Here is a 9,942-nt window from a genome sequence, read left to right on the forward strand (position 1 = left end):
CAGTGTGAAGTTAAGTGCTTCAAGTGATTTCTTATGTGCCATTGTGCACTCATCCCAAACAATGAGCTTGCATTGCATCAACAATTTTCCCATTGCAGGTGAACATGTATACATAGGGCCTATATATATATATATATATATATATATATATGCAGTATACACAATACCGGTTTGTCACATGAAATTAACTGAGCAGAGAACAATGAGTAGCTGTCAAACAATGTATCACGCACCGGCGCCATCTACTTAAAATGTTGGTTTGTCCTGAATTTTTCCTGAATTTTCTTTACTATAAACCTCACGGAGCCCGAGACCTTTCCAACGACTGCAAAACCGTGGAAATCGGTTCGTGCGTTATAGAGTTATAGCGTCAGGAAGGAAAACCCGACTTATTTTTATATAGTAGATTGGTGGAATTATATCTTAACATTGACGTTCGATCGCATCCTACTGAGTTGAATGTACTTGAAAATGCACCTCCTTTTCGTTAAATGCGCTTCCATTGTGTAGAAATTTCCAACAAAAAGTCCTTCCTTTTAATTAAATACTTGATCTGCGTTAACATAGCGTAGTCATTGCGTATAAATTGCGTATATTGCGTGTACATTGCATGTATTGCGCGTCAATTGCGTAAACATTGCGTGTTCGTTCCGTTTACTGTGTGTTCATAATATTTGTCGAATTTGCTTTTAAATGAGTTACCTTATTTTAGTGTGCTTCTTTTTGACGTGACAACGTCTAATAAATCGATGAACGCCGGCTGCACGCACGAAAAAGTGTCCCGTTACGCACCTTGTCCCTTTACGCTGTGTCCCGTTACACTCATTGTACGCTTGCGCCGCATCTATCTCTCTTCTACTCGATTGAAACAACCATCGATTTGACTTTTCGAGGCACATTAAACTTGAAACACTCCCATTCGTTTCCTACTTTTCCTATCATCGTCCTATCCTTAACAGAATAACACAGATCGGAAGAAGTTAAATAGCAAAAATGTATAAAAGTTATAGTCAAAAAATAATAATCTCTTCGCTAAAGTAATAAACATATTTGAATTATTGAGTGCAAAAAAAAAGTACATTTATCAATTAAATTGTAGATTTCATTTCACACCTTCTTTGTATACATACAGAAAAGTAATAATTCAATAAAAATGATTCAATTTTATTCATAAAAGTATGCAATAATTTCATCAATGTTTTGTTATGACGTTGTCACGTTAAACAATCTTCCGTAAACCGACTTTATAGACAACCAATTTTTTTTATAATGCATGCAGATTCTAGGTAAAATACAGACAATTTTTTTAGATATAAAAAATAAAATAAAACATACACAGGAATTATGTCTCCATTCATTTTTCTATAATTCGTCCTAGCTAGCGCAGCAATTTTTAGTCCGTTGAACCAATCGCCCTGAAAATTAGTATATTGTCATTTTTACTGTACTCAATCCTCAGTAACAAAAATACTGATTGTGACTGTGATAAGTATTTGGTTAATGAATTTAAAATGGGATACCATTTCAAACGCTCTCTAGATTCTAGATTACATACAAACCATCCACTTTATATTAATAGGGTTGTATAAAATAAACACTGACAGGACTATGTTTGCCGGGTTCTGCTAGTAATTATATATGTTAAGTTATAGAGACTTTTTTTCAAAATCACTTGGTAATATTGACGGCAGCCAATTGTTTGCTCATTTTGGTTTCTAAAGTAAAGTTTTCTAATTTTCAACCAAACACAGGGCCGGAATTAAGGGGGGCATGGGGGGCATGTGCCCCGGGCGGCAAATATCAGGGGGCGGCCAAATATGAAAAGTGGTTCACTAAAACAAAATGAAAATAGTAATTTAAAAAAGTTTTGAAAGTGTACAAATCGCAACCAATAAGTTAGCCAAGAAATTAAGAAATTCTATTTAACTTGATTATGCATAATTTGTAAATATATTCGTACTTAAAATGCGTTACTTCACTCTAAGAAACACTAATTACCATAGTTCGTGGTCTGGAGTGAGTAAAACCACTGCGATGAGAGCTGGCATCTCAAGGACCCGTCGCGCGGCTGATCACTTGACGAGAGCGTTGAGTAGTGGAGGGGGTTAGTAACTTAATCGCTTCCTGGCTGATAACACCGATCGCGCTCGGCTGTCTGGCAAACCTAGTTACACGAACCACGAACCATCGGGATTTAAATCGTGTATTAAATCTGGCTCGCCACTGCGGGAACAAGCTCGAGAGATAGTCTACAATACAATAATGCAAAACATTTTAGCGAACCAAAAAGTTGTTAAAATTGTAAATAGCAAGTGCTGCAACAGGTGTCTCAATTTTAACTGTAAAGCGAATTCTAGCAGATGGTAAGGCAAAGAGCTAAACAAGATTTACCTTTTCGACACCAATGGGTATGAAAACAGAGCACATGAAAATAATCTAAGTAGACGATTTCACATGTGGTGCTGTGCAGAGAAAAATTTACGAGTTTTATAGTGTAAGAAAATTCGTTCCGAAGTTGAAGAAGTTGAAAAAGGCTTTGCAAGAAGGCGACGTTTTTACTGTAGCAGGGAATACTTGCGAAACTTTTTGAAGAATTTAGGATTCTCCTGTAGTTATGTTTCTGTATTTCATTTTAAAACTGTGTTTTTATAAGAAGGATAACAGCTAAAACGCGTGTAATCGGTATAGTTTTTAGACATGAAACGCCCGGTAAATATTTCATTCCACCTTTATCTACATGTAGCCGCCCTTTAATGTAATGGTTTCCGCTCAATTTTCATAATTATCCTGTGTACGACGAGAAGTCTGCGTGCCAGTTCAGAGCCTTGCGCTTAGAGGCGATACCGCGCTAGTAACACCAGTGAGAGTCTTGCTTATCATCTCGCCCACTGACACAAATACTCCCTGATGAGCTATTCTGTGGACAAATGGATGTTGAAAAAAATTAAAAAATACTGGGACGTCATTAATTGGCTGACAGTGTGGTGAAATGATGAAATAAAATGCATTAGTTACGCCGTTGGTTCTCGTGTAAGACGGACTCTCGCGCGACGGTATGGTTTACCACCCCTCCTTTCCCGGCGCTGGGGGGGAAGGCTGTTGATGCGGAGAGGGACGTCGGAGCAGGCTCTTTTGTTTGTTGTCGCATTTTAGCGGCTTTTTGGGCTGTCTGCTCCTGCTGCCACTAAACAGACATCGTAATTCGCCGAGTGCTACAATTATGTTGTTTGAGTGTGTGCCTGCGAGTGCGACATTAAGTTGTTTCAGTATTTACCATTTATAGGTATTAGAAAAATAGGTAAATAATTATTTGGAGTCATTTGTCCATTATAAGCTGTGTTACGTTTTTTTTATCAGTCTCTAAATTATGGACGGCAGAAAACGGCTGAGTGGAGCCGAGTACAGGAAAGCTGCCAAAGAGAAAAGGAAAAGAGAAAGCGATGTGCTGTCGGCGACACCGAAATTAGAATCCTTTTTTAGAAAAACTAACACCAGTGAAGATGAACAATCAAGAGAAATATCAGGTAAGCTAATACTGATACTTGTCTGAATTATAGTATAGAGTCACTTGTGCCTCTATTTCTTCTTACAACAATAATGAAACAGAGGAAATGCTGCTTGAATTTAGATAAGATACAAAGCCCCATTAACATATGTTTCCGTCTGTTTGTAGGCCTATCGCCTATGTGTTTAAAAAAAATATTGTTAAAGGTAATAATTTAAAACTCAAAACCTTACTTAGACCTTTAATTATATAAAATAGACAATTATCTTTTCGTTTCGTTTTTCTGTTTCGAAACCGGCCATTGTTTTATAAAATAAGTCTAACAATGTAAAAATCACCTAATAAATGTTTGAAAATTATATTTAGCCTATCAAAATGAAAAAAGTGTAGGCTTACAAAAGTGATATTTAATAAGATATGCAAACAAAAAAAATATAATTTTTATCGTCCTATATATTAGACAAAGTGACTCAAAGGGTTCAAATTAATGTTTGTATAGGCATATTAAAATGTAATAGTGAACATTTTAAATTGCATCTTTTAATATTTACAGATGTCACTGAAGTTGGAGAGGAAGAAAACCAGCATGACACACTTCACAAGAAAATGAGTGCTACTGGTAATTTCTTCCTTGGCCAAAGAAATGGGATTCGTCAATTGGAAAAAACTTAATGAAAAATTGCTTGAACATGAAAATTCATCCAATCACATACTATGTTTTTGCTCGTGGAAAAATTTGGAGTCTTGTTTAGAAAAGGGAGGTATTGATGCAAAGCTTCAGAATCAGATTCAACAAGAGCAATCTCACTGGAAGGCAGTATTGCATTGCATTATTGATGCTGTTCTATTCTTAGCAAAACAAGGGAGTCCATTCCGAGGCACTAATACAATACAATAGAACTAATATCACATTATAGTGTCCGTCTCCAACAGCATATTGAGCGGCATAAAAAGGGGCAAATATCATATTTATCACATAAAATACAAGACGACTTCCTTGAAATTATTGCTAATAACATAAGACAAAACATAATTCAAGACATTTTTGATGCCAGATATTTTTCCTTGATATTTGACTGCACCCCAGATATCAGCCACAATGAGCAAATGACTCAAGTAGTTCGCTATGTCAAAGTAATCTCATCAGAAGTAGAAGAAAGTTTTATTGATTTTTTTGTAGTTAGTGACAAAACAGGTCAAGGTCTCAGCCAAGATATTCTAAAAAAATAGAAAAAGATGGACTAAGAATACAAAACTGTAGAGGGCAATCCTACGACAACGGGGCAAACATGGCAGGGAAGTATAAAGGTGTCCAGTTCAAATTGCTTCAAGAGAACCATCTAGCATATGTTGTTCCATGTGCTGCTCACTCCCTCAATTTAGTAGGAGCTAATGCAGCTAGTGCTACTACTGAGGCACAAACTTTTTTGTAACTCTAAATAGTACTTATTCTTTCTTTGTGACTTCAACTTCACGTTGGGAAGTTTTAAAGAAACATGTGCCACTAACATTAAAATCGGAGAGCAAGACTAGATGGTCTGCAAGATTAGAAGCGGTAGAAGCTGTCTACAAACATTACAGCAACATTTTACAGGCCCTAGATGAGCTTAAAAATCATAATCTGTTGACACCTCAAACTAAATGCGAGGCCAGCTCTCTTTTACAAATTATTAAAAAACTGGAATTCACAACTATGTTGTGTTTTTGTCATGCTATTTTGAAAAAGATGAATCATGTCAATGATTTGGCTGCCCGAAACCTTCAGGGTCTTCTACAATCCCTGAAATCTTGTAGAGACTTTACTCCATCTGAATCTATCACTGAAGCTAAATTCCTAGCAAGCATCAATGAAATATGAAATGAGTTCTCAGAAAAAATGAAAAGAAAAAAGAAAACTTTACCCGGTGAGTTATGTGAAGATGAAGTTTCTGCATGTGCTGAAGATTTGTTTAAAGCAGCAATGTTGGAAGTCATTGACAGATTAATTATGGAATTGAGTAACAGGTTTAAGGCTTTGGAGAACATTAACAATAAGTTTGGATTTTTAAGTGGTGTTCAAATTCATAAAATGAAAGTAGAAGATTTAAAAGTCAAAGCAGCAGAATTAGGAAACACTTACAGTGCCGATCTTAACAAAGAAGAATTCGTATTTGAAATTGAAAGTTTTAAGCACCATGCATTAACAGTAGACTATGAATTAAAAGATTCCACAGCATCAAAAATGTTGAGCCTTATCTACAAAAATAAACTGTAGGAGGCATATCCTAACATTACTACTGCTCTGAGAATGTTTCTCACCCTTCCAGTTACAATTGCGTCAGGTGAAAGAAGTTTTAGTAAACTTAAACTAATTAAAAGCTTTTTGAGAAGCACGATGGACCAGCAGAGATTAAAAAAACTAAGTATTATATCTATTGAACACAAACGAGCTGCTTTGATCAATTTTGATGATATTATAACACTTTTGCAGCTAATCATGCTCGAAAAATTAAACCTTGAATTGAATTTCTTTGTATGGTGATCAATACAATATTATACTAAATTCAGAATCACATGTTCCTTATGTAATTTTTGTACTTATAAAATGATTGGTAAGACATTAATTTTCACTGTTGTGCAAACAATAAACAATATTTTGATAGCAGTCTATTTCATTATAATAAAAAATTTAATTGTATTAGTTTTCCAATTAGTGTACTTGATAAATAAAAGTTCCCAAATATGTTTAAGTGAAAGGTATCATTTCAACCACCGCTTCTAACGAAAAAAGGTATTTTATAATGTTGGTAAGGAGGGGGCGGCAAATTAAGCTTTGCCCCCCCTAACAAATCTCCTAGTTCCGGCCCTGACCAAACATGTTGGTATATAACACAATGATTGCCTTTCAATACTGTAATATGCTTGAACTCTTAATGCTGCGGTGTCCGAGTGGTTAAGGAGTTGGACTCGAAATCCAATGGGTTCTACCCGCACAGGTTCGAATCCTGTCCGCAGCGAAATAACTTTTTTAAATGTTGTTTTGAATCGAGTATTAAGGTAAACTTACCTAACTTCGTGATACTAACGTATCGAACTTCAATATTAGCAATATGTTAAACATTGTAATTCTTCTATTATATGTGATACATTGGTTATTTATTGCCTTATTATTTTTTACATGAAATATTAATTAATCTTAAGTAAATAATAACTTATATCAAATAAACAAATGGCATACACACATACCTAATTTCCTGATACCCTACTTAATTCCGTGACAACATATACATTATTTCGTGACACATGTATTATGTTCATTGGTAAAAAATTGCCACGACTTTAGTCACTGTTGCTGTCTGCCTAATCACTTCTCGCACACAGATTACACATGAAAACTGTTGTGGCTTTGCTGAATCAATGGATTGGCAGTTTTCGTAAAACTATTTCAAGGAGAAACAGCACTGAATCCAATGACTTTTATTCTTGCGAAGCGCATAGTCCTCGTTACACGTCGCACATACCTCTTCACCCTTTTTTGCTAGCTTAGGCTTACTCTTAAGCTCCTTCGGATGTTTCTTTGTCACTTTCTTCCATATCTGGCTCCCACTTGGCTCAGGTGCAGGCTGAATGCAACACATGGTGGCTGAAGTTTCTCTTCCTGAAGTTCAGGTGTAGGGTTGAAGTAAACTTTGGCACGTTGGTCCTTTTTCCTTTTTTGTTCAGACTTTTTACTTTGTGGAGACGTAAGGCGTAAATCTGGCAGTTTAAAAGATCGTCAAGTGATTTTTGTGCAAGTTTACTGTCTGATGATTTTGGACTAAGCCTATCCTCTTCATTAGACCTAGGTCCACTGGAATTTGATAATGTGCTTCCTTGAGATTTGTCGAGCCCTGTGGGCGCTGTTGTCAGTGCTTCATCCTGCACTGCTTGTCGATTTAAAGGGAAGATGCCAGTCTTAGTTAATCCAGAAATTATGTTGTCCAAAAAAAAGGCTATCAAGAATGCGATTTGAAAATAGCATTGAAGTCAAAACGTCCTGGTCTGCGAAATGGATTACCTTCTTGAAACTGCTTGAGAGCTGCATTCCAAGCAAATTTCAGAGGTTGATAAACAGAACTGTCACGGGGCTAGAGGATATGACTGGTGTGGGATGGGAAAGCTACAATAATATTTTATTTTTTTATGCTATTTCCATAACTTTGGGTGTGAAAGGGCTTGCATGTGAGTCCATTATTTAAGTCACTGGTTTGTCTTATGTGCATCCTTTAGTGAACATTTTGAACCACCGCATAAACAACTCATAATAGATCCAACCACTTGGAGACAACCCTACAGAGAAATTAGGAAGGGCACCTCCCTTCAGTCCATCTGTCATCGTGACCCTTTTGAAAATAATTAGGCCCAAATTTTCCTACAAACATGATGTCGAATGGCATCATTGTAACTGAAACAGAAGGAAAATTGTAAGGAAACAGTTCATTTTTGTAAGGTTATTACGAAGTAAATAAGAGTAGAGAATATTGTCTAATACCATAAATTAACAGATTAATGCTCTCGTTTACGTTGGAACTATAAAACATGCGATATTAGTAAGAAAGTACATTTATTTACCTTTTTTAGCGCGTGCTGCACAACTTGAGTGAGATGATACGTGTATTGAACGTATACTAGCAGGAAAAGTGTGCTGGGAAACACAAAGGACGCGCCAAGCCATGCGCCGAAACTAAACATGCCTGCTCTTTGTTGGTAACTTAGTGAACTCCGTGTGGGAAGCCTACCCAACTATGTGATGCCCACAACGTTGTTTGTCAAGATATAAGGTATATCACGATATATGGTCGGTTTACCCTATAGTTAATGGTTATTGATTTGACTAGCGTATTATTTCATCGGGTGCATGTATTTATGCGACTCCTAGACAGCAGACCGCTCAGTTTGTTACTGTCTTCGACGGAGTAAGGATCACCTAGTTTGTTTCATCTGGTGCATAAGTCGCGTAATTACCTGTTCTTGTGAACTCGATGACATCTTTACCATCTTTAACGTCGAACTCGATGGAGTTTGTACCAATGACTACGGGAACCATGACGTCAGCGACTACGATGATGGAGCAAATCCCGTGGGCAACAACGACGACAACACTGGATGTGACTTCAACAGTCGTGGTACCACCAGCAGAAGTGAGCTTAATGACTTCAGTACTGACTTCACATGAAACCTCGACGAACGCTGTTTCAGCCTCGATGGAGACTTCGATGGATGGTGATTCGTCAACAAATAACGAACATCGATGCCATTACTGCAACAGGATTTTCTCAAACATCAGTAATGCTCGTCGATACGAGAAGAGAGAATGTGTTAAGAATCCACCTCGCAAAATGTTTGGTTGTGAGAAATGTCATAAGCAGTTTGCCAGAAAATATTATATGAAAACGCACATGAAGACATACAAAGGACCTGCTGAGAGGCAGAAAGTAAAGTTTTCTATACACCAACGATGCATTGATGTTCATAAGAGTATGCCTGGAAATGGTAGAACTGCAGTATCATCAGCATATGGTTCGGGTTCGTCTTCATCACTGCGGTATCCTTGCCGCTACTGCGATATGTCGTTCGCATTTTTCCATGATGTACGAAGACATGAGAGGAGTAAATGAACGAACAATCCTTCTCACATGAAGTTTCGCTACGATGAGCGACTTGAATGGTTTGCTCGAATTAATGATTTGCTTCGACATTTGAAAAACTTTAAAGGTGAAGTCTTTGTGCCTACTTTTGAACTACCTGCAGAAATTACGACTCCTCGGTTTAGGTTGAAGACTCGTGAGCATACCAGCAAAAAAAAAAAAACAGATGAGCAGCAACCGAATGCTATGTCGCCTGAACATGAAACTAAACCCAAGACTGTGTTCGGTGCATTACAGGTGAATGATAATGGCTCCTACTTGGTGCAGTGTGCATTTCGTGGAACATTGAAATACTCTTATTATCTAAATACGTTTAGTGAGTCGAAAGATATTTGTGCTTTTCTTGACGATATCAGGCAGAACATAATCAGTCAGCTTACTGATGACGTAGCAACAAACGGTTCTTTAAAATATAACCTATGGCTTGATTGTATATATGGAAAGCCATATCCGTTCGATGGTAAAGTGAAGAAGTGTGCATTCAAGACATTGGCTGTAGTAATTTGCAGTTCAGACGACGTGAAGCAAACTGTTAAACATGGTGTCCAGAAACTATGTAAATAAGAGGAAGACTTTGTCTGTAAAGTGTCTGGTTGGTCTCTGCCTAGTATAAACCGATTTGAATTAGAATTAGCCATTTAACGCCGATGAAGGACTGAAAGTTTACAGGATTGTTAACATTAGCAAGTGTTCCTGTCATAGAACAGATATTATGTAATAAATTTTATGTTTGTAAAAGAACATTTGGTGTTTTATTTATTGATACTGACA

General features: G+C 36.9%; 1 non-coding gene across 1 annotated transcript; it reads left to right on the top strand.

Moving 5' to 3' along the window:
• The first annotated feature begins 6,419 nt into the window (after nucleotides 1–6,419).
• Nucleotides 6,420–6,501, top strand: Trnas-cga (transfer RNA serine (anticodon CGA)). The gene has a single exon. It is a non-coding gene; the product is annotated as a tRNA-Ser (tRNA).
• Nucleotides 6,502–9,942: the final 3,441 nt, after the last annotated feature.

Source organism: Bacillus rossius, chromosome 7, assembly GCF_032445375.1.
Source record: "Bacillus rossius redtenbacheri isolate Brsri chromosome 7, Brsri_v3, whole genome shotgun sequence".
Classification (NCBI taxonomy): Eukaryota; Metazoa; Arthropoda; class Insecta; order Phasmatodea; family Bacillidae; genus Bacillus; species Bacillus rossius.